Here is a 26,496-nt window from a genome sequence, read left to right on the forward strand (position 1 = left end):
GTTTCTGCATCTACTGTCAGACATGGCCCCTCCTTTTTCCTGGTCGCCCTTCGCAATTCATCCTCAGCCTTACGTATTGCTGCTTCTAAATCTTTGTGTGCTTTACGTTCTAATTCTACTATTGCCTGATCTTGTCTATCACAAAATCTACTTGCTCCCTTTATGGGGTTCATTTTGGAGTAGGCAGAGGGATTGTATTTGGCGATTGTGTATCCTTTAGCTGGCTTTAAAGGATAGTTGCCTACTATATGTAGGGGCATCGACTGCACAGGCATTGAAGCCTGTGTCAATTTCATGCTGTCTGACAGGGGCGGGGCAGATACGCCCTCAGCATTCCCCTTTTCTTTAGAATTACTCGCATTTCTTCCTCATAGAGCTTCCAGAGCTATTATATACTTTGCGTCTTATTTAATTTTCTACCTATATAGGTGGATAGTAAATGGGTGTACATGTGTGCTATAATATTTTTATCATGGTGCCCTCAGCTGGCCAGGCTGTGAAAATGTTTCTTTCTTTTCCTGCTGCCCACTGCTCATTATACTTCTTAATTTTCTCCTTATAAGTGGGCACATGGGAGTCCTCATTTTGCGTCTTATACAACAACACACAACACAACTGATCGGTATACCTTTTTGTGCCACAGAATAGAAATGGATTGATTTATTTATTGGTCATTTGTAAAGCGCCTACACCCAGATAAAAAGTGTTTCAAAGCGCTTCAAAGCAGGGGAGGGGACAAGTTGTTTAGAATAAGCATTTAGAATAAGCATTAAGGTACTAACAAAAACACTAAATGGGGACATAAAGCCAGTGGACACAGGAATATAGAACAAAACTGTCGTACTAGGCCTCATGGCATTTCAGAGAGTGACATAAAAAGAGGCGAGAGGGGTAGACAATGAAAAACAAGTAATAACTATCGTACTAGCACTGACAGTGTTTCAGAGAGTGCAAGAGCTATGACATAAAAAGAGGAGAGAGAGGAGGGGGAAGCAAGGGAATGGACGGACAAGATGACGAACAAGAGAGGAGGAAAAGGCAGAGAAGGCACAAGGGTACAAGGATGTCTAGCAATCAACAGTTCAGGTTTTAGCAGAACACACAGTACGGCAGGAGGGAATGTGGTACTACACATCTGGGTCAGAGGCACTAAAAATCAGTACAGTTTGAACAGTGCAAAGATGGATAAACCACACCTAGATTCGAATTTGCCAGAAGCACTAAAAATCAGTAGTTATAACAAAACAATATCAAAACAATACCTTTGACAATATCTCAAAGTGCCACCCCCCTTTGGTGCACTCTTAACCTGTTTAAAAAAACCCACAAAACATAGACTTCGGTACAAAAACCAACCCCTCAACACGAAGTCACAATGCATTTCTTGTGCAAAACTGCAAGGTATCCAAAATCACACCCCACTCCCAACCGTGATCTCCACCCCAATCTTTTCCCCACTCAATACCACCATTTGCATCTGATCTTTCATCACTATGCATAAATATGTACAATACAAATGAGAATATAAAATCACAGTTCTACAATGTTCTACTATTGTCTGGCTCACGCCCCTTACTACTGGCGGAGGGTACGGTCCTCGCCCGTTATTGCAGAACCTCCCACTCTTATTTCTAAAGCAGAACTGCCCCTCCATCCTTTAATGAGGGATGTGTACTCTTCACTTACCAAGTTTTTATTGTGACGTAAGAGCGCCTCGCCAGAGGTGCCCCCTTCTCTTTATACTATAAAAGAAAAAAGAAAACTTACCGAACCAAATCATGTGATTCACACAAGCATTATACTCACCTTCCCCATAGTTCTCGTATCAGGTGTACCCGCTTGCCACGGTCATCCAAAGCCTCCTGGACTACCTCTTTCCTCAATGACCTGAACTCGAGGGGGTGGGCCGTGAGCCTAGAGTTGCCAGAGATGCTTTCTGGATCAATCCCGGCACCTGCTATTTCCTTGTGGATTTTGCGCAGTCTTCTGTTCCCTCCAAGAGGACCTCTCTTGTCCTCAAAGTACAGCGGAGGGGCCCACACATTTTCCAGGAGAATCTGGATTCCCTGTACTCGGGCCACCAAAATGTGAGGCAAGTCCCGTTTGCATCAATACAAATCAAGCCAAAGAGTCAAAAATTAGATGCACGAGATATGAGAAAAACAAAAATGTATTATAACTGCCAAAGCTGGGAAACATCTAACAGACTTTCAAATTCGGTAAGTGAAAATGGCTGGTTAAATAGCAATTACAGAAAGGAAAAGACAAGAAATGATTTAAACTTGTTCACTGTTCATTGGCTGGTGTCATTAACAATCTAGGTGCTTGCATACATTTTCTAACTTTATTGGCCTATTCTAACCACGTGATAGATGTGACGTGCTTGTTGGTTAGCTCATGTACAGTGAAATCATTTCCATTCTCACGCGCGTCCATTCGTCAGTACCTTTTGAAACATGTTTCAGTCAGAACTACTTTACTATTGGTTTCTCCACAAGGAGTAGATGTGGAATGAATGATTACAGAAATCTGGACCAATCATTTATGTGAGATGTGACAGTGTGACTCATAAAATATAACTTTGAACTCTCTGCCTATTGACCTCAGAGGTTGGCACCATCATACTGCTGTTGGGAAGAAAATTAACCTCTCCCACCCCTCTAGGCACTAGAGGTGTAGGAGAAACCATGCATATAGCCAAGTTACATGTCTTGTATATATTGTTATATGCCCCATGTCCCTTGTTATCTGGAAGATGCTCATTATGATTTCCTTTTTACTTTGCATTGTGATCTGTGATGTCATCATTGTGGTCATAGGTTGCACAACAGAGGCGCGAAGGTAAGGTGGCTTCAGCTGAATTTCAGGGGTTTTGTTGCGTTAAGTTCTCACCTTAACGTTCCTTCAACTAAAGTTTTTTCCTTGAAAAAGAATATGTATATATATATATATATATATATATATATATATATATATATATATATATATATATATATATATATATATATATGTGTGTGTGTGTTTGTACATTGTCATAAAATTGTCTTTGTTTACTATTCCATTCATGCATTTAGGTGTGAGCTGTTGTACTGATCACTGGATCTCAAGTAGGTCTATCGTATGGTCACTGGTGTTCTACATGATTTCTTCTCTAAAAGGGAGCACTCTGTAATTGCAATTTGCCATACATGGGGCAATGTTGTGCTGTAAGGATTCTATCTCTACAGCCATGCTTCTTCATATCTTGCTGCTCAACTCCTGACTTTCACCAAGTTACGTTCCTTTTTTTGCCTAAGGAGATACATTGTTATAACTCTATGGGATATGGCTGTGGGAACTCGGCAGACCTAATGTGTTTCAACCAATCAGTGTACAGTGTCTTGTCCTTAAACTCTGGGGTCTGGTATCTTTTCTGTTGCTCTTTTATGATAACACTACTGCAAACTAAACCCTGGAAAAGCATTTGGCCCCTTCGCTTTGACCAATCATTGCGCAGCATTCAGGCCGTGGGTATGTGAATTGGAATGCATGTGCCTTTCTGCGAGTGTCTGGCTAATGTTCTCTGCTGTTGGGTGATGGGGAGTTTTCATGCTTCAAGAAAGGCTAACTAAACTTGTGGCCTACATGTATTTTGTATTCAGCCAATGCAAAAAAGCAGTGGTCATTAATCGTCATTATAAACACTTCTTCTATATTTCCCTGGTGTGTGTTAGACACTGCTGGATCTGGTTAAGGGTACATGGTCATGTGCATCTGCAACTTGTGTGTTATGGTCTAGTTAAAGCATGGTTCCTGCTGCCTTGCTGGGCGTATGCAGGAAACTTTATATTACATGAGCTGGTCACTTCTTTGTTACGTGCCTTTTCATAGTGACTTTGGAAGCTTGTATTTTCGTGCACGTTTAGGATGCTGAATATACTCTCCCTTATTTTCATACTCCCCTACATTATTCAAGTGAGCAGATGAAGTCTTTCTTAGCACGTTGTCTTGCAAACTATTGCCAAGAACTGTTTAAAAATCTACCAACCTTAAATGAAGAATAATCAGATGGTTTGACAGAATATGAAAAGTGTACAAAGATGTTAGATGAACATTATGACAAGAAAGTTAGTATGTGGGATATAATTGCCCAGTGGGTAGCACTGGTACTTACACCACCCTCAATTTCCTTTTGCAGTTTTATACCACAAGAGCCTCTATTGACAGAGGTCCTCAAACATAATATGTGCTTTTTGATCATCACGCATGGTAAGACACACGCGTCATGGCTCCCTACCCATAAACATACGGCGTGGCATCAAACCCTCCTTTGTTAACCGCAAAATCCTTTCTTCATCCTTCCCTCTTTTCCTTCCTTGGTACTACAATACAATGTTAAAACAACATGTTCCATTGCAATGCATATGTAATCATCCATGTTGTAGGCCTTCCTAACTGTAACAACTCACAATCACTGTATTCACGTTACTCACAACAACCAATGTTCACCTAGTTCACACCACTCTGTATAGACACAACCTTGTACGGTAGACAGTGTTAATAACAAAAAATAAATAACAACAAACGTTACAATTGAATAATAAAATAACAAAATAAAAATTGACATTTTAATAAAAGTATATGTGGGTGGTGGGGTAAGGGATAAAAAAGGTTGGGGGCTTTATGGGGGTTAGTAAAGCAGGGGAAATTGAGGTCTTGGGAGGCCCCCAAATTAGAAAATAATTCAAAATGTTTTCGTTATTTAGGTGTCACTAAAAATGTATGCCGTTATTTATGGTGTTGTTATAAACACATGAACCCCTTGTACACCATGCCTGTAAATTTGCCTATTGAAATCGCACAAACAATGCAACAATGTCTTATTCTCACCTAAACTATATACATTCACTGTCTAAAAAATTGCCCTGGTCACCTCCACTCGAGTGATTATTTTCCTATACTGCACATGCATCACACCTTGTTCTGTCACTGCAGTCTTGGAAAAGACCCCTGTTGGGTCGAAACACGTGTCGGTTGAGTGTATTAATAAATCACCAACAAATATAAAGCGACAAGACTGCTCCAATTCTTTGTACAAATCTGTATAAAATCATACAAAGAGTAATTACTTCAATGAACCAGCGCCCGGGTTATGCCAGTTCTTTAACTCAAATTCACTCTACCCTTAAGTCTACCAAGTGCAAAGGAATGGTTGTCCTATAAACTAGTGAAGTGTAGTTAGAAAAGCATAGTTTGACTTGAGAGAAATCCCCTCATGCCCAATAAACAGAGTCCAGAAATTGCTTCTTTATTAGTCCAAGAAGGGATACACACATGGATTCTACAGCTCCAAATACACTCTCTGCTCATTACAGGTAGGCAGTGTTTTTTTAAACTGCTGTGGCCTCACAACCAAAAAATACATTCATCGCTCTTCGGCGAAATGGGATTGGGTGAACAGTATAGGCATAATTACAGTCTATGGGGACACATAATTTGATTTGTCAGGCTAGATCTGGAAGCTCCGCCTGGCACCATCCCCAGAAGGTCAGTGCAAGCCTTGTCAGTTTTGGAAATTTACCAGCATGTGAACAAACATGATGCGTGGGGAAGCTGAGGTCAGAGCACCGCCTGTTTCCCACTATTGTTTCACCCCTCTGACTTCCTAGGCCTTGAACAAGGACACTCCATTCTCCATCTTTGTGTTGTGTTAAATTGTTTCATCTTCTGTCTTCAATTTGATGGGAACAACCTTATCTGTCTGAATGGGCCTTCTTCCCCAGTTCCAGGTCACGTGTTCAGGGACCGTAAAAGTGATTTTCTCTGGTGGCATTTATGAGGGATTTTGTCCTTTTTGTCCTTGCAGGTGCTGTATCTTTTCAGTTGACCCAAGCTCTCTCCCCCAGCATTCTTGGCTGGACATGCTGCCAGACCTGTTTTGCATCTCTCAGAAAAGTCAATTTTCAGACCTCAGCCCTGTGTTTTGAGGTTTCCCAATTCTTTTCAATGCAGCTGTGGTTTCCATTTTGCTTTCATGGCTGTTCGTGGTAATTGCTTTAGGTGACAGCAAGCAGTTCATGTGTGTTGTTTTGCAACTGGGTAATTTCTCTGTGGTTGTGTTCAGCCATGTGGCCTTTTCATGATTACTTTGGTGATGTCATCCGGGTATGATCTGTGGGGATGCTTCAGTTGGTGGCATCCGTCATCTTGGTGATATGCTGTGTGGGGGGGGGTTGACTCCCCCCTCTGGTCCATCCACCAAACTTCGACCACAAAGTCAAAGCCCCTCCCCACAGATGGGTGGCTTGTTTTTTCACACCTTTGTCACTCCTTCTGGGTTGGTTTGTGCTCCAGGTCATTTCCACTTCTTCACCCTGCTCAGCTTCAGCACCTTGTTCTTCTTCCATTGTGTGTCCAGTTCAAGTAATTCTTTTACATCTGTTTCATTTTGGGACACCATCACGGTTGGTGTGCTGAATGGCATCATGGTACAGTTTCATTTTCATTTGGGTGGCACCTGCATGTGAGCATGAGGCCCAGTGTTGGGCTGCGGATGTTGTATCCTCTTCTCGTGCCATGTAGCCTTGCAATGCGTCTGCTGCCCCTTTTCTCTCTTTACTTAATCTTCATTCTGGCAACATGATGGTGTTATGCTTGATGGCATTCTGGACAGAGGCCTGCCTTTTTTTCTACCTGTGTAAGCAGCTTGAACTGTTTGCCATGTCTTGATGTATTTATCCTTTTCTCTCTGCAACATCTCCACTGGAACTGCATCTAACACTTGTGCTATGCATCCCTGCAGCCTTCCACCCATCCTTCTCTTGCAAACTCTTGTCCATATACGGGTAGCTGGTGTTTCTTGCACATTCAGGCAGACCACCCACTTCTGTTCTTGCACTCGTGAGGCACTGCAGCTCCCCTTGTGTTGCACTTCCTTTGTTTGGGCCTTTCGGTATGTATTGTCAAGTCATCTGCATTCGAGGAGCAATCCTCTATCAATGTCCATGCTTTCATGTAATTGTCCTCATGGGGTAATTTCTCATGTGTCTTTCATCGTAGTCTAGCCTGCTTCCTCTGGAACCGCCATAGAAATCTTGTAGTTGCTCATGGTCTGGGATTTGGGAGGGTTTGCATGGCACCCCTTCCCTGAAACATCCCTCCCCACATTGGTCACATGCTTGTACTTTATATCGTTAGTGGTGTGGGCCAAATTGGTCATACACGCACTCACATATATATTTATATTGTTTTCTCTTTTTTTCTCTTTTAAATCAAAAATAATGTTCTATTAAAGCTACTTAATTTCTTCATGTTACTAGTGAGGGGTAAAGTCACTACTTTTCATTTAAATACAGAAAATAAGTAGGTTAATGTTTCCCTGTTACTGTCCTAAGAGGGGACAGAAGTAGAGACAGCAGAGTACAAAACAATCAGAGCCACAATCTTTTCCAGCAGTGCAATTCCACAGTTTGCAAATGTGTAATCTCCTAGCTACCCAAAATTGTATTTCCTCGTTGCACAATGGGTGACCCTTGCCACCACGAGCAGGGGAGGCTACTTAAGTGATGCTCCAGCATTCCCAGTGGGACCCATCATTCCCATTTGTAATAAAAACATTGTTCCCTCTTGCCAACCCAAATTCACTTCTTTCTCTCCCCAGAGTTATTTTTTGTGCTCCCGTCCACTTTGTCCTTTGCTTGGGCACCATGTTTACTACGAACTGTTCCATGTCTAAGAACCTTAAGTCCAAATAAGAGGTAGTAGGATAGTCACTGCATGGGGAGAATGTTAATAGTAAGAGGAAACAGAGTGGTTGGAGAGCAGGCAATCAGAGGGCTTTTCTTGTGTCCCAGGTCATGACACCTGGGTATCAGGCTGGATCCCACAGGCCCTCCTGGCAATAGGCCTTCTTTGTTATACATAAACATTACATTTCAAATAACCAGAGCCTTTTACATCCTCATACATTTAACCTATTCAAATTGTGTACAGTTTATTAAAAAAGAGGATGCTGAGAGCCATCTTCCCAGTGCCATGCTTCATCTGTGCCTCTTGTCCTGTAAAAAAAGATATTCTTCACTGAAACCCTTTCTACATCTCCCTCACCCTCTACCTGTTACCTGCGGATCCTTCTGTTCACCTATATATATCCATATGGGACCTCCCACAATTCTTTCACCTCCCCCAGTACTTACCTGCCATCTCTATCCACCTACTCGTCCCTTCTACAAGTACCTGACTCTTTGAGTGTTGCTCCTTCTCTTTGCATTGCTACCTTGCCCCAATGATGCCACACATCTCTAAATCCATCAAAACATTGAGACTTCCATTAATAATTATGCAAAATGTGTTACTTACCTTAACATTCTACTTCATTACTTGTTGGGCATTCCTATTTTGCGCATTGTGCTTCCCTCTGTAGCCTCTCCTTCCTGGCCTTTATCTTGCATCCAGTTAAACACCTTATTTCCTTTTCTTAGTCTGCTATTATTCTCTTGCTGCAATAAAATCGTCTGCCATGGTTGCCCCCTTTCCCTCGCAGTCAAAAAGAAAACTTGATAAAAAAATCCCACTAAAACACAGCTTTGGTCCCTTTGAGCAACATACTATGTCCTCTCTTCCCATGCCTCCAACCTGGTTCCCTTCAATGTGTAACTATAGTGTCTGCTGCCAGTTGGCAGCATAATTCATTTTAATGTCAAAGTATCCCCTTCTCTGAGTTTGTTCTTGCACTGAACACTCATTCCCCTGGCATAAACTTGCCCCAATTGTCTACTGAGTTTGCCTGCCCTTTCATCAAAAACTGTCTCTCTTTTCCACCTCGCCACCCTCATCCTTATCTCATGTGAGTGCCGTCACTCTCTCCACTCACCATCGCATCTCTGAAGCTTACTTATAGCTATTTGCCAATTTCTCCTTCTCTGTGTGTGCCCTGCCTTTGAACAAAACTGATGTTAGTATCATGACAATATGCCTTTTATTTCTGCTGGTCATATTTTCTGTGTGTGCTTTTCATGTAGAACCACCTCCTATTGTAACGGCATACTCTTGTGTCTATTCTAGCTATAAAATGATAATATAAATGATGTAAATATAAATCGCTATGCTCCCCTGAAATGGATCCCCCCTCAACGTGATCCACCCACCGTTTCTGTGTGTGTGTATCTGCATTGCCTTGGTGCCTGCCGTTGCCTTATTTGACTGAGACTTGTGTTACATTTGCAGCACATGCGCCGGACACTGTGATCTGTGGTCTACTGTACTGTTCATGTGGTAATAAACTGTACTGTGAAGGGTGTGTCCCCCCCTCCCAAGTCTTGCCAACTTCCCCTTGTCTTTTGTGGTCTTTTCCTCCTTGCATGCATAGCTAAATATGTCCATAAGTATGTTGACATAAGGCACAAAATAGTATTTATAAGATATGGGCTCTAAATGTAATGTCAGAGAGGGTACCATACGCTTGGTAACTTACCTCATGAGTTCCAGTTAATTAAATAGTGATTGGCTGTGCACTCAATAGATCTATTATCACAGCAGTGGAAGAATAAAGGAAAGTAAAATCGAAAACAATATTGAGAAGAATGATCTCATATCAACTGTACTAAGGGAGGCAAAAGAAAAATGTAGGCCTCGCCTCCACTTTTTCCATAAGGGCAATAGTGTTGGGTGAGTCAGTGGAATACACAACAGCTCTTAAAGGATCTAATCCAAATTCTGGGACCTTCTGGGTACAAACAGAGGAATATAGTACCTCAGTGCAGCATAACAACACAGTGTAGTGCTATCTTTAGAAATGTATGAGATAGTCATAGATAAGGTCTCAAATCAAATGTTTACTTTGTGACATCATTTGAATCCCATTTTAAGGACCACTCAAATCCGGTCACGAGATGCTTTGTTAAGAATATCCCTGTTGCATCTCCAATTTCGATTCTTGTAAGTAGCTCCTTATTCAAAGAACACTTGCACACCATACCTCACTGGTGCACTATTTTTACATCGAACGGAATGCCTTTATCTTAGAGTTCTCTTTCTATTTATTTGTAAAGATTATCATACCATCGACTTGTTTTGGACTGGAGTGTCCGGACTTTGGGTTTTCTTGCCGACTCTGAATTGTATGGAAATTTGATAGAAGACCTTATCTATGACTACCTCATGCATTTCTAAAGATATCACTACACTGTGTTGTTATGCTGCATTGAGGTACTCCTCTGTTTGTACCCAGAGGGTCCCAGAATTTGGATTAGTTCCTTAAGGAGCTGTTGTTTATTCCACGGACTCACTAAACACTATTGCACTTATGGAACATGAGGAGGTGAGGCCTACATTTTTCTTTTGCCTTCCTTGGTACAGTTGATACAAGATCATTCTTCGGAATATTGTTTTTGATTTTCCTTTACTTTTTTCCACAGCTGCCTTGGCTACCTGACCCAGTTACGCTAAAAGCAGAATATGGTTACCTGACACAATTAGGCTGAAAGCAGAAAATGTCTACCTGACACAGTTAGGCTAAAAGCAGAGTATCGCTACCTGACACAATTAGGCCAAAAGCAGAATATTGCTACATGACACAGGCTAAAAGTACAATATGGCTATCTGACACAATTAGGCTGAAAGCCAAATGTGTCTACCTGACACGGTTAGGCTAAAAGCAGAGTATGACTACCTGACACAGTTAGGATAAAAGCAGAATGTGGTTAGCTAGCACAGTTGGGCTAATGCATGTGTGGATATGGTATTAGGTAAAAAAGTGGAGAGATTTTACTGGAGTACAGTAATGGCTGTACTCCCTGCTCATACCAAACTTACCTTATCAGTCACTGCTGGTTGACTGTGGCAGGTGTGCCTGGCAAACATGGCCAAACAAGGAGCTGCCTGGTCGGGAGCAGCCCTTTGCCTTGTGGCCCTTAGCAGAGGGCTGCCCACGGAGAATATCCTAAAAAGGGTTTCACGGACCAATCACGGAGCGGTGGGCAGGATAGGAGGCAGAAGAAAGGGGAGAGCAGGAAGTGAGTGGGGAGGGGAGCTTGGATACTGCTAGATGGCGCAGAAAGCACCGAAAATGGAAAATGCGGGTCTTGCAATGGATAAAGGACTACACCCCTGTGCTAGTAGAGCAAAAAAAGTGCTCAGGTGAGCTGCAGAGGGCCTAGACACTTGCTGCAAATCTAATTTGCAGCACGGGCCGATTACGGAACAGTGAGTGGGATGGTAGGCTGGAGGAAGGGGAGACCAGGAAGCGGGTGGCTAGGGGAGCTAGGATACTGCTAGGTGGTGCAGAAAGCGAGCATGAAATAAAAGCAGATAAAAGCAAAGTAAAATGCAGGTCCCACAATGGGTACCGCACTACTCACCCCATCACACGTAAAGTAAAAAACAGTGCTCGGGTGAGCTGGAGAGGGCCTAGATCCTCGCCGCAAATCTAATTCACAGCACAGTCCAATCGCGGGGTGGTGGGTGGGATGCGAGGTGGGAGGAAGAGGAGACTAGGAAACGGGTGGGGAGGGGAGCTGGGATAATGCTAGACAGTGCAGAAAGCACTGAAAATGAAATAAAAGCAGATAAAAGCAAAGTAAAATGTGGGTCATGCAATAGACACTGGACTACTCATCCCTGGACATGTAGAGCAAAAAACAATGCTCATGGCGAGCTGCAGAGGGCCTAGAGCCTTGCCGCAAATCTAATTCGCAGCATGAGCCAATCACGGGGTTGGGTGGGATGGGAAGCAGGAGGATGGGAAGACTAGGAAGCGGGTGGAGAGGGGACCTGGGATACTGCTAGACGGTGCGGAAAGCAATGAAAATGAAATAAAAGCAGAGAAATGCAGAGTAAAATGCAGGTCGCGCAATGCACACCCGATTTCTCACCCCAGGGGATGTAGAGCAAAAAACAGTGTTGAGGGTGAGCTGCAGAGGGCCCTAGACCCTCACCGCAAATCTAATTTACAGCATGGGCCAATCTCAGGGCAGTGGGCAGGATGGGAGGCAGGAGGAAGGGGAGTTGGGATACTGCAAGACGGTGCGGAAAGCGCAGAAAATGAAATAAAAGCAGATAAAAGCAAAGTAAAATGCGGATCATGCAATGGATACCGGACTACTCAACCGATGGCACGTAGAGCAAAAAACAGTGCTCCGGGCGTGCTGCAGAGGGCCTAGACCCTTGCTGCAAATCTAATTCGCAGAATGGTCCAATCACAGGGCGGTGTGTGGGATGTATACAAAACTGCTCTGTGTTGCAATAAAGGTGCTGTTTCAGTGCCAGACAGAGGGGTGCACTTACCAATTGCGGGAATAAGCGGGATGGGTTGGGACACCCCCAAAGGGGGAAGCAAGGGGTCGCTGGAAACTGTAGCCAGCCCCATGTACACAGCATGGAGGTGAACAAGGGGGGACACTCTGTATTTAAAATTATATGGACACAAACGAAAGTGCTGAGTAAATGCGAGGGACGCGAAAACACAGGTAAGCACACTACGTAGGGGCACTGCAGGTGGGCCTCAAACAGTATGCAAACTTGTAACACACTGCCCATATGCAGCGGCTGAGGGTGGGGGGGAAGCTGAATATGCATGTCTCCAGCAAGCCATGATAGCTGGGAACAGCATCAGGAGATAGAATCAAGGTTGGCGAGTCGGTCCCACGGTTACTCGCGGTAACTGGGATCCGGGGAGGCACTTGCATAAAAACCATGACCAGCGGGTATAGGAACAAGGCTGTGGGATGGAGGGGTGCTCCAAGAAGAGCCAATCAGACGGTATGTTTTGGTGTCCCTGGAAAATAACAAGCCCACAGAGTGTCCATAATACAGTTTGTGAAGGTTCTCATCAGGCAGGTGCCGTGCGAATGTCTCCCTTCCTATTAGTTCAGGGTGTCTCGCGTTTCTTCCTTTCTCGTGCTTGCCAATGGCAGACGAATAAAGATCTGGAGGTCAGCACAATTATTTTATTACTAATTGCAAACTGCGAGGTGGAACTGGAAGAAATGTGGCACCACATGGGGAGGGGATGAGCTGAGAGGTGGCAGGTCTGTTTTGCTCTAATCATGTCAAACTAACGTGTGTCTAGCTATAGGGGCATGACATATTCTAACCAGTCTTTTCAACATAAGGGAACCCCTTAATACGAGGTACTTGGATTGAGAAATTACATATTTACACTGTTGTACCTCAACATTTCATCATCTTCTCTTTTCTTTTTGTTTACTATGTGTAGACAGTTTCACTATTTTTAAAAGTTTCTTAACTCACTAATTCTTACTAGTTGAACAAGTTCAATTTAATGGTTATGTCATTACCAATAGAAATTCGATACTATAGTGCTTATTTTAGCACCAATGTACATGTTGCATATTAAAAATTCCTATGCATATTTAAGTTTCAACACTAAAGTGATTAGGTCAAAGAGTAGATATAGCTCTGACTCCAAGATCTTTTTTTGAAGAACTCTTTTGTTCATTGTCATAGGCAACCATCGTACTGCGCTTGCACAACGCGACATTCTTAATTTTTAGTTGTTCTAGTTGTTTTAAACAAAGGTTTAATTAACACAGTAGTCTTACACACATATTGTTGTTGCTTTCCAGGGTCATTATATACAATTGGTCCTGAGAAAGGTGGTAATATTATATCTCCACCAAAATGTCAATCAATCGATAAAGGAACAAAATTAATTGTAAAATTGTTTCCATACTGATTGCAATGAAAAAAATGTTTTTTATGGGATTTTAGTGGGCTTTATATCACGAGGTTACGGTAGCTGCACAAACAGCACCTAGGGTTCATGTTAGAATTGTTAGAAATAATTGCAAATGTGAATACAACTCCACTGGTTTGAAAAAGTGTTAAAGGCCAGGGGGCATTTTGATATTGAAACTTAAATATGCATTTGAATATGTAATATGCAACATGTACATTGTCACTAAAATAAGCTATAAAGAATTTCTATTGATAAAGAAATAACCAATAAATTGAACTTGTTGAACTAGTAAGGATGAGTGAGTTAAGAGACCTTTGATTTAAAGCCTTGAATGCCAAAAAACAGTGGAACTGTCTATGCATATTAAACAAAAAGAAAAGAGATGATGAGGTGTTGAGGTACACCAGTGTAAGTAGTGTAAGTATTATAACCAGCTTCATGAGAACAGAAAAGATGTGAAGTTTGAAATGCAGCTGTTTCTAACTGTACACACATTGTATTAGCAATGTACTGTCTGCTGTGAGCCAGTTTGCCAGCTCTCATCAACCAGTTCTGTTCCACTGTGCTGTTTGATTTGTGCGCACCCAGCTGTAATAAGCAATGCTACTTCATGCCTGGTGTACATTCCGTCTTGGGTGACGACTGGTAAATTATTGATTTGTATCTCTAGTGGACCCCTAATACATTTTTATACACCAGAAACTAGAGCAATCATTATTATGAGTGGCATAAATATTGAAGACTCCCTGTAATCAGTCCACCCAATGTCCCATGTGTAATGTATATGCCCCAAATTCACTGTACCGCTGCTCCACTGGGGCAAGGGCTGCACTCAACCAACACTGAAATTAAAATTAAATCAAAGTTAAATGAAAGATGGGGCCCTTACAACAAGCCCTAGTGACAGAGGAACCTCACACAACCAGCAGCCTTGAGCAAGTGGCCACAATGGCTTCTTCCCTCTTTATTGGCGACTAGCCAGTAGTTGGTCTTCACTTTGTATTTAGGCAATGTCTTTACTAGACTATTTAGTTTTAGGGAAAGAACTTTGTGATAGACAAACTCATAACATTTGGTTCGTTTTAGTTTTATACCGTTTTTGCTTTAAATAATGGGCATTTATTGAAATGAAAAAGATATTAAACTACAGTCAGATCCTTAAGGAACCTGGGTGATGAACCCAAAGAGGACACATAGGACAGGCCTCTAAAACACACTGCAACATGGCATGCTAGATAGCAAGAGAAAAAGTGACATAGAAACAAGACATAGAAACACGAACAACTAGCAGAATAAGGGCAGACCAAAGCAGAGGATACAAACAAAGCAAGAGTGACAGATAGGTACACAACACAGAAACTGGAAAAAAGTAGAAGAATAAAATGATTTAAGATGATTCAGACTGAAAGATAGAACACAAAGCAAAGCAAAGGAACATATTTGTTCTATACATGATAGTCTGACTAAGTAAATACCTGCCTCATTTCTCTCTTGTGTTTTTAAAACTAATTCTGTTTTCTAGGGAGAACCCGAGCCTGGAGACCTGATTGAGATCCACCGATTTGGCTATCAGCATTGGGCCATCTATGTCGGCGAAGGTTACGTTATCCATCTTGCACCTCCAAGTATGACCTCCTTCTATATGGAACTGTTTTACGCAGCGTCAGCTTTGAAGTATCAAATCCACCTTCCATTGAGTTAAGGTTTACTATCCCTACCTAGTATAGCGGATATTTGTTGCATTCTAAAGCATGAGACCCACATTATATGTTATGAATGTTATAATAGTACAAGTTAAAATCCCCAAACCTACCAGCTCTCCAGTCTTTAAATTAACGTTTCTTTTGCCTCTTGAGTGCATTTGTCTTAGCATCCTTATCAAAAAATGAGTTTTTAAGTCGTAATGAACACCCTACTTTCTTTCAACACATTTGAAAAAATGCCACTGTTCTATTTTCCTCTAACCGTTTCCTTAAACCTAGCTCCACTTGGTCCTAACCTCCTATTCCTTCCTGTCTCTTTCATGATTGAATAGTCATCAAACTAATTGTGAACATACCATTTTTTCATCAAAGAATTTTTCATAAAAAGTTTAATAAACCTTTAGACCACAGAGTAGAATGTAGAGTTGAGGTAGTGAACCCCAGATTAGGCAGTACTTAGCATTAAAACATGTGCCACGGGGCATGAAACGCCAATAAACCTCCAGAACATGTCACCAATAGCAACAGAAAATATGGTATGGGAAAGCAAAGCAAACTCCAACAGACAAGCTTCTCCTTAGTGTCAACCAACAAGTCAACACATTTCCCTTTGATACAGAAATGGAGACACATTTGCAACAGCTGACGAAGACGGGCATGGAAAAGACAGGAAATATTTGTCATCTAGACTATTGTTGGATTTCAGTGCCTGTTTATGATGGCAAGTAGTCATTGGAAAGATGAAAAGTATCTGTGATTGGGCAATGTCATTAGTACTGTCTACATTCCTTGGTATAAATGAGGTCGCTCATGTTGTCTACATCTCAGCATGAAGACTTGCGAACAAAGACTCCTGTCTTTCCTGTCACTCACAAAGAAAAGGCTAGACAGAAAAGGTTGACTTTAAATTCTGGAATTTCAGATAGCCCTGTTACAATCCCATTGCTGTCCTCACATTGTTCACGGATCGAGGTCCCACTTAGAACAAAAGTCTTACCACTCAAGAATTGTTTTGTTGAAGGACAGGTTGTACCTTGTGATTGACAGGATCTGGTCTCAAGTGTTCTGCAGGAACTGTCGCTGGCGCAGCAGACCCCTGTGAAAGTATAGCATGGCATAGACAATATGAACCCATGTCACACTAAACTTGCATGGGGAAAAGGGGAATTGGATAAAATAACAATCTCAGACGTTCTTCAACTCACAAAGGGAGAAAATGAAAACAGACATAATTAATTCTTTTCTCTGGTCAAATAAGTCAGTCAGCATGTGCCCTCTTCTATTCTCTACCTTGTTTTGCTATTTCTTTACCTGGCATCCCTCCGCCTTAAGCTGGGCGGTCAGTCAAAAGAGGATTCATTTTATTGTTCCTTATTCCTGTATCCTCCTAGATATTCTCTGACTCTGCTTGTTAGAAATGAGAATGAATGAACGCTTATGTACCCCTTCTATAATTCATATACTTCAGCTGCTGTCTTGTAATGGCTCTCCCTCTTTGTTAGATCTCTCTGCCCTTCCAGTCTGTTAGCTGGGAAAGAAAGCACGGCGTCGCCAGTTGTACATCGGCGCTTCCGCGATCAAAGCCTTCAGCGCAAAACAAAGGTGTATCCAAGCAGTCGAATACTTTACTTACCCCGGATGCAGCGCGGTGCCTGGAAGGTAGCCTGGCAACGCTGGCGTCCTCTACACTACAGGAGCACTCGTCCTGCTGTGACGGTACCACGCAAGCCAAGTCATGTGATACCGTCTTCATAAGCTCCTCACTGTACACTCACTGGCGCTTCTGAACTTTCTTCGGTGGCGTTTCGGATTCGGACTTCCTGTTTCCTGATCTCAGTTTTCTGGTCCTCCCTGTTTTGACTTCGGACTGCTTCGGTTGCTCTTTGGAATTTGCCTTTGTTCTGGTTGCCTTCCCCCTCTTGACCACGGACCATCCCTGTTTTGCCTTGGATCCTGATTTGGTCTGCACTGCCCGCTCCCTGCACGACATTGGATTGTTATTGGACTTTGCCTTGGATTACTTCCACTCTGCTGCCTTGCTTTGAAAAGATTTTGTTTCGTCTTGGTTTTTTCGAACTTTGAACTTCGAACTTCCTTGCTTTCGTCCCTCACAAGTACACGGACTAGAGACTTCCACAGGTGTACGTTGTGGGTTGGTTGCTTGTCTTCTGCCTCGTAACTAAGGATTTGCCACAAACTTCCTCTGCCCATCCGAACCTTGTTACCACTGGACAGGGGTCCAACACGGTAAGGCAATAAGTGTAATTAGGGACTCCTAGTTATTCTGTTGATGCTTGTTGATCAGTGATTCATTGCCGTATTCTTTGCTTAGACTGCAGGTGCCTGCATTACCAGCCGGTTAAACCTTTCTTACCCGAGTTAGCAGGTTAGTGGTATTCCGTGTATGCTGTTATGTACTGGCTTATTGGTCTACGCAAAGTCTGATACTTGCCTTGTTTTCAGCTGGTGGTGTGTCCTCCGGTATAATGTGTGTTCCACATCACGAGCACTGGCACGTTGGAGTAGTGATTCATGTTGAGTTTCCGCGGGACGGGCAACAGCATTAAGGTGCCTGGTCATGGTCCAGTTTAGGACCTGCTCCTGGCCCAGGGCTACAAGGCCTGGCGCCGCAAAGATCAGAGGTGTCCCGGTAGGGGAATGCCAGGGAAGCCGGTATTTGGCAACAGGGTTGCAAGTGCTCTGCTCTGCGAGTGTTTGTTGAATATTTTTATCCACGCCAATGCGCCACACTGCACCCCTTTGCCAATGGGGAAAGAAAACTGCCAAAAATGGAGGCGATTACCCCTGTGCGCACTAAAATCTGAAAAATTTCGCATGGTTCATAAACCACAAAAGAGCGGCACACCCTGCCACACACACCGGCAAAGTTGGTGTAAAAACAGGAATCACTGCTGTCATCTGTCATCTGAAACAAGGCCACAGAAGGGCACAATCCGAAAATGCCCTTAAAAATTCAGTCATTTTCCCAGAGAATTATGGAAAGGAAAGTGTGCTGAAATCATGGATTATCCAGGCAGTCAGATGAATCCAGGCATCACTGCCTGACAGCTGCCTAAGGAAATTGGCTGTCAAACCCAGTTTAAACGTGTTCTCTTTTTCCTGAGGAAGTGAAAAATCCACCTGACTAAAGCATTTTTCTGTGAAGGGCTTAATTCTTTTAAAATGTCAAAATCCATTATAAACTCTGTTCATTTTATATCTTTTAAATAAAAGATTGTAGGTGAATCTTACAGGAACACAGTCTGGAGCTAATCAACTATTTAATTCTGATCTGACAGTGCCTGGCCTGGGAAAGTTGACATCTCAGCTTGACACTCCCTTGCTACAGGAAGGCTTAAGTGATGCTAATGGTTCCCGCATAATGACAACAAGCAGTACAATGGGACCTCAGTAGACTTGCATCTGGGGCTGAGCCGAGGACAATGGCAAGCTGCCGAACTGATCTCTACAGGGGAGATTCCCTCCAGGAAGGGAACACCCCCCCTTCCCCCCGATCAAAAGACTGGACAGCTGCTACCTGAGAAGGGGAGATTACAAAGGAGAACTTTGATGTTAAATCCTTATGTTTGATTAAAGTTTAGGACTCTTTAACTGAGCAACCTAAAGAGGAACAAATCTGAAAATGGGTAGACATTAAACTAATTTCAGCCCTGTGATTTGAAGACATTGATGAAACTTGTACCATTTATAGAACCAAGGTTATGAAAAATGTCTTATTGTAGCAGAATGATCAATGTTGAAAACCTAAAATTGTATGTACATGATCCACTGATCAGCGCCCAGAGATGTACCGAATTAGAAATGATTAATCCAAACCGTTATATTTGAAATTGATGAAAATCCGCAGAATGACCAAGACAGCTCGCACAAGGACGGGGAGTGAATGTGAATGTAGAAAATCGAATATAAAATATATGTGTCCAATTTTATTAGGGTACATAATGTTAGAAATGTACATTTGTGCAAAAGTTATGTTTTGGTAAAAATCAAGGTGGGTGTTCCTAAATCGCATCATAAAGATGACATCTCTGTTCAGACCGCCAACCAGGACAAAGCACATGCCTGTAACCACTTACAGACATGGGGTGTGTTTTTGAAGTTCTGCCCACGCCATAAACTTTGTAATGTGTAAATATAGGAGTTTTACTACACAAAACACACACTGCTTCCAGAACCCATACAGATGTCCGTGCAGCACCGTATTCCAGAACTCTTACTCTTGTAGCTGACTCCAGAATTCTTTGAAGATCCAGATTTCTTTGCAGAATCCAGACTTAGCATTGCTGAAGTTTGTTAGCTTGACCCAATTGCAAACCTCGAAAACTTAAAAGAATAATTCTGATTCAGCTTGGCTTGCTACCATTAAGGCTTGCCCACTGAAACTTGCATCCCGTCATCTGCCGTGTCCAGTGACCAGAAGGGCCCATCCTAATCCTGCCTGAGGCGCAGTCCAAAATTGACCATAACCACACCTCTGATCCAAATCCCTCCAGAGGTGCCCTGCTGCCGGTAGACCTGACCCGATTCATTGACCAGAGGTGACGGTCCAGTTTAATTACAAAGGACTGTAAGTATAATAGGAAGAACCATGACCCATAGTAAATCTGCACTGTATTATCCCTATCTCAACCCATCCCATCTTTAATTCAGAACCCTAGTATTGCTATAATCCTTCTTGCACTGATTTTTCTCTCATCTGTGTTACAAAACTATAACTCCATAGTGATTTTAATTAATTAAAATAATTCCCAAACAAAACGGAAACTAGAGTATCACACATGAAGAGTTATGAGCGGCCGTGAATAACTGATTCCTGTGTGGCATTCTCTTTTTCATAGCCATTAATATAGTATAAGAAAACCTATCTGTCATTTTTAAAATCGAATTTCTGTTTTCATTTACGCGCCTATTTTGCAAAAACGCCTCTCACTAAAACCTCTATAACTTCTTCAGTTCTAAAGATAGAAACGAAATTTCAACTCTCACTGATACCTAAGTCCCTTAGCATTGCAGAACAGTGTTTTTCCCATTTTTCTCCAATATCGCATAGTAAAAGTTTGCTGCGAATTTGCAATTTTAGCCAAAGTACATGTGTCTTTTGCCCATTTCAAAGTGCTTCTTCCATCCCATCCTGATCTCAAGTGTGTATTGTTGTTTATTTGATAACTCATGTGTGTTAGGACTTGTTTAGAGTTGCTTTCTTTAGACGTTTTTTCCATTTATGCATTTTTGCACCGTTTTACAGTATTTTACAAAGCCATTTTTATCTGTCAGTTTAAAGTGTCATTTTACAAACAGTTTCTCTCTTGTTTGGGGAGGGAAGATTGCCTATAAACTCTAGACATTGTTTTCATCCCTGGATACCTGCCGATTACTCACATTGGTTTAGGATTGCTCATTTGTATTTAAACAAAACTTTGCAGGGGGAACATTAACCTACACGCTATCTGTGCACAAATCAAACTGTTCTTTTTCCTGTGCTTTCTACTCTGCATCATAATAAGTGAATTCAATTTCTTGACTTATATTCTGAATTGTATTGTCACCATTAGGTGATTGCTGTCCCATATATGAGTGGATGCGACAAGATCCGGTCAGGAGAATCAAGGATGGATTACCATATTGGGACACCAGGTTATACTTACCATCAGAAAAGCTTTGTGAAAGAGTCTTAGTAGATTGCCATGAATCTAAGTTATATAGGCATCCAGCGTTTAGGAAGACCCTAGAATTAGTCAGGAGAGACTTCTGGTGGGATACTATGAGAGTGGACATTTTGAATTTCGTTAAGATATGTGAAATCTATGCTCGAGCCAAGTCTCAAGTGGGTAAACCATTTGGTCTGCTGGAGCCTCTTCCCATTCCACCACATCCCTGGCATACAATTTCCATGGACTTCATTGTAGATCTCCCCAAGGACCAAGGTTGTTCAGTAATCCTAATGGTTGTGGATTTACCTACTAAGGAGGGACATGTCAACCCAATTAAAGGGGAGGTATCAGCAGAAGAGTTGGCACAAAGTTTCTCACAAGGTATAGTTAGGTTGCATGGGTTACCTGGTCAGGTTATTTCCGACAGGGGTTCTCAGTTTGTGTCAAAATTCTCGAGGGATTTCTGCAAGAGTTTGGGGGTTGAGGTAAGGTTAACATCTGATTCTAATCCTGAGACCAATGTGCAGGTAGAACGGGAATATCTGTCATGGGTATCAGGCAGGTAGTTGGGGCAAGCTGGGTATAGGCTTGGCAGGCCTGACATAGGCACACAAGGAACCCATAGAAAATCCTTACTTTAATTCCTTCCTAGTGTTTGTAGCAACTTCCTGGTTACCACTTCCTGTTGCCAAACAGGAAGTGCATAATGATTCATGAGCTCTCTGGTGTTTGGGTGTGGCTGGCTATAAACCACACCCAAGATTCTTCCAGTGCTTCGTGTTGCTTACTGTGAGCTGTATCAGCAACACACTTGCCGTGCTCTGGAACAGCCAGCTATCTCCAGTCAAGAGGGGACTTCTACATCAGCACCTGTAAGAACAAAGAAGAATTGCGTTAGCACGCGTACATCAGTAACGCTGCGCATACTCACCGAATCTTCCCGCGACTCTGGAATCCAGGTCAGTTGTACGAGCGCACAAACCCCTGAAAAAGAAAGAAGAGACATTATTCATTGCGCTCGCCCCAATAACACGGACACTTATTTCACTGAGCTCACGGTGCATACTTACCAAAAGCCTCTGTGAATACTTACCCAACCACCAAGTCTCCATTAGCACTAAACCCAGACTCGAGGTGCTAATACCCATGATTTCTCCTGCAAGGGAAAGGGGGAGACATTACCAGGCGCGCTCGAATTGAAGGCACTGCGCAAACCTACCAGCAGCTAGCTTCTACACACAGTGCTACTCACCCACGAAAATCCTGGCAAACAAAGACAATACGAACAGTTTTGGACACTCAACATTCTATGTGCAACGTCCACTTGTGGGAAGGACTTTCTAGCCAGTGAAGAAACTGGCGCCTTGAACACTCGGCCTCGCTGTGAAGGCATAAAACCGCGTTTGGCATCTGAACTCAGCCTACAGACATTGGCACCAATCACATGAGTGAATCGCGCCCCTGCGAATGCAGGATGGAGTGCACACCCTACTAAAGATCAAGGTAAGCCCATAGGGGGACTTCACAGCACACAGAAAAGAGAAGGGAAGGGCCCAGGGGAATCAGGTGAATTCAGGTCTAAGTGTAAACCTTGTATTTGACAGGTATTCCTCTGGGTGAAACAGGGGAAGTGAAGACTCGGAGTCAAGGGGGGCTCGTCCATCACTCCTGCAGAGACACAGGTGAGTGTGACAGAACACAAAGCCATCCTCAATACCTCTGCCCGAGCGATGGAAACCTCCGAGATAGACCAGCTTTCCCTATTGTTAGGTGAACTACGGGCCGAGATGCATGCAGCCCGCTCTGAGACAAATGCCTTACGGCGCGAACTGGTAGTCAACAGGGACAAAAGAGATGATTTGGCAAGACAGCTCTTACAGACCCAAGCTGGTCTAGCACTCTTACCAGGTGGAGTTTCTCAGGGGCAGCCTACCGTGGCATCTGTAGCCACACCCGTTCAGGTATTGCTTCCAGGCAACATCCCTTTAGCACCCCGGAACGCTTCTCTGGGGATCCCAAGATATTTGGAGCTTTCATGAATCAATGCCGGCTACACTTCATATGCAAACCAGACACTTTTCTGAAAGACCAAGTTAAAGTAGCTTTCTTCCTCTCCTATTTAGGAGGGCACGCAGCGGACTGGTCTGTCCCGTTAGTGCTTAGGGACGACCCTTTACTGAGAAATTACCCAGGTTTTCAGCGTGAACTGGAAAAACTATTTGCCCATCAGACTCGAGGTCAGGCCCTGGATGATGAGCTACTCTCTCTGGGACAGGGTGGTCAGGATCTTATCTCATACGTAGCCACATTCAATCGCTTAATGGCCGAATCAGGTTGGCCAGAGGAGAAACAAATAACGTTATTTTATCGAGGACTGAGAGGAGAATTAAAAGATGTCTTGAAGCAAGTAGTTAATCCTCCCGAAGATTGCAGTTAATACATCGACCTAACTATGCAACTAGACCACCGGTTACAGGATCGTAAGGCCGACCGAACCAGATCAGAGCATAGACCAGTGTATGTCCGACCAAAGGAAGCGTCCCATCGACAGGCTTCAGAAACACACTCAGAGCCCATGCAATTGGATGTTCTCAGGGGACCACTCACCAAGGCAGAGAGAGAACGGAGACGTCCAGAAAAACTTTGCTTATATTGCGGCCAGTCTGGTCACTTCCTCCGGAACTGCATGGTTAAACCCCCACGGAAGACAATGGGGGTACTAGATAACACAGGGGAAGACACAGGTGCGGTAGCGGAAAACTCCAACGCCCGGCAGATGTAGAGGTTGGTCTGTCGAGCCAGGAACGGAGCACTCAGGTCTCACATTTCAGTATTCCTGTGGTTTTGGTAGACCCTTCACAGCCCACCTGAATGCATGCCCTCAAGGCTTTCATAGACAGTGGGGCTAGTGGGAACTACCTGGACATAAACACTGCAAAGACCTTGGGATTGGCATTCCACAGTAAAGACACCGTAGAAAGCGTGACAGCTGTGGATGGCACACAACTCCTTTCGGGACCAGTAACACAATGTACTTCCACCATCACCTTAATCTGCCAAGATGGCCACAGGGAAAGTATTAGATTCGACCTTATCGCTGCACCCCAATTCCAGCTGATTTTTGGGATACCGTGGCTAGAGACGCACAACCCAGAGATAGATTGGTGAGCTCGAACACCTTACTCTTTTCCAAGGAATGCGCCTCTTGTTACGACAACAAAGGGATCAAAGGAAGCCCACTGTTGGCTTCACAGGAAAAGATAGCAGGTTTAGGCTTGGTGGGCACTTTACCAGCGGAATACCACGAGTTCCAGGATGTGTTCGCGAAGGAGCAAGCTAATACACTACCAACACATTGAGTTTACGACTTCCAAATCGACCTGCAACCAGCGGCACAAGTACCGTGCAGCCGCATTTATGCATTTAACCGAGGAGGAAAATGCTCATCTACGGACCTACTTGGATCAATACCTGGCCAATGGCTTCATTAGACCATCTAAGTCACCAGCCGCCTCCCCACTCTTCTTTGTACCGAAGAAAGAGGGGGATTTAAGAATGTGTATTGATTACCGGGCCCTAAATCAAGTCACCATAAAAAATAAGTACCCGTTACCTCTTATACCAGTACTCATAGACCAGGTGAGACAAGCAAAGATTTTCACCAAACTAGACTTACGCGGCGCATATCACCTGGTACGCATGAAGAAAGGGACGAGTGGAAGACTGCGTTCCGTACCCGCTGTGGCTTGTATGAATACCAGGTCATGCCCTTTGAGCTTTGCAATGCCCCGGCTGCATTCCAGCATTTTATGAATGATGTGTTACAGGAACTCCTCGATGTCTGCGCAGTCGTCTACATCAATGACATTCTGATCTACTCCACCACTCGCCAAGAACATGTAACCCACATGCGAGCTGTACTCTGCAAACTGCGTGAAAACCAGCTGTACGCAAAGCTAGAAAAATGCTCCTTCCACGTCACCGAGGTGGAGTTTCTGGGATATGTACTGACACTGCAGGGGATCAAGATGAACAATAGAAAAGTGGAGGCAATCCTCACTTGGTCCTCACCCACGTCTGTAAAGGGAGTACAGAGTTTCCTAGGGTTTGCAAATTTTTATCGACGCTTCATACCAGGATTCTCACATATTGTACATCCAATAATGTCCTTGCTGCGCAAACACCCAAAGTTCGAATGGACACCAGCGGCGGGAGAAGCTTTCCGAGCTCTCAAGGAAAAATTCACCTCAACCCCGATACTGCAACACCCACAGCCTGATTTACCGTACATCATAGAGACAGACGCTTCAAGCATTGCCATGGGGGCCCTATTGTCTCAACAAAATCCTGAAACCGGATGCCTTCATCCCATTGCCTTTTGGTCAAGGAAATGTTCCCCAGCAGAATTAAACTATGCGATTTCTGAGAAAGAACTCCTAGCAATCAAAAGTGCACTGTGTGAATGGCGACATTACTTACTACGAGCAAAACACACCATCACAATAATAACAGATCATCGGAACTTGCAATACTTATGCTCAGTAAAAGCTCAGTCTTCTAGGCAGCTCCGTTGGGCCCTATCCTTAATGGAATACGACTTTGTAATCAACTACCGTCCCAGAGTTAAGAACGGGAAAGGGGATGCGTTATCCCGCATTGGCCCAGGAGAGGAAGTCTACAATGCCCCTAACTCGGTGAGATCATACCCAGCCATAAAATTCCCAGCCTCTGCATCGGCCCATCTCTGTTAAATACACTGCAGGAAGCAATAAAAGAAAATATGTCTGAAGAAGACCTACTGGCTTCGGACACAAAGGGAGATCAGTTCACCATACAAGACAAACTACCATACTACCAAAACGCCTCTACGTTCCAACTAAGGATCTGCAACAAGCAATCATATCAGACTACCACGACTCACTGTTAGAAGCTCATCCGGGTATAGCCAAAACCATGAAGAAATTAAGCAAATCTTATTGGTGGCCAACTTGGCGAGAGGATATTGCCACCTACATAGGCACCTGTGAGGTATGTGCACAATACAAAACATCCCGGCAAAAACAGGCCGGCTTCCTTCAGCCAATCACCATTCCGCCAGCGCCCTGTCACACAGTATCAATGGACTTCGTCACTGACCTACCTCCTAACTAAGGTTATAATACCATCCTCGTAGAAACCTACAGCAAGCCAAAGAAACACAGAAAAGAAACGCTGATCGCCATCGAGGAAAAGCCCCAGATTATCAAATGGGAGACTCGGTCTGGCTGGCAACTAGACACATTACTTTAAAGGGTCCCAACGAATTTCAGCCTAGATACATCGGCCCGTATACAATTGAAAGGTAATTAATCCAGCAGCCATGAGACTGGCGTTACCTCAACATATGCGTATACATCCCGTATTTCACGTGTCACTATTAAAACCAGCACACCCAGGAACCCGAACT

The sequence above is a fragment of the Ambystoma mexicanum genome, chromosome 2p, assembly GCF_040938575.1.
Source record: "Ambystoma mexicanum isolate Mex_15411 chromosome 2p, UKY_AmexF1_1, whole genome shotgun sequence".
NCBI lineage: Eukaryota > Metazoa > Chordata > Amphibia > Caudata > Ambystomatidae > Ambystoma > Ambystoma mexicanum.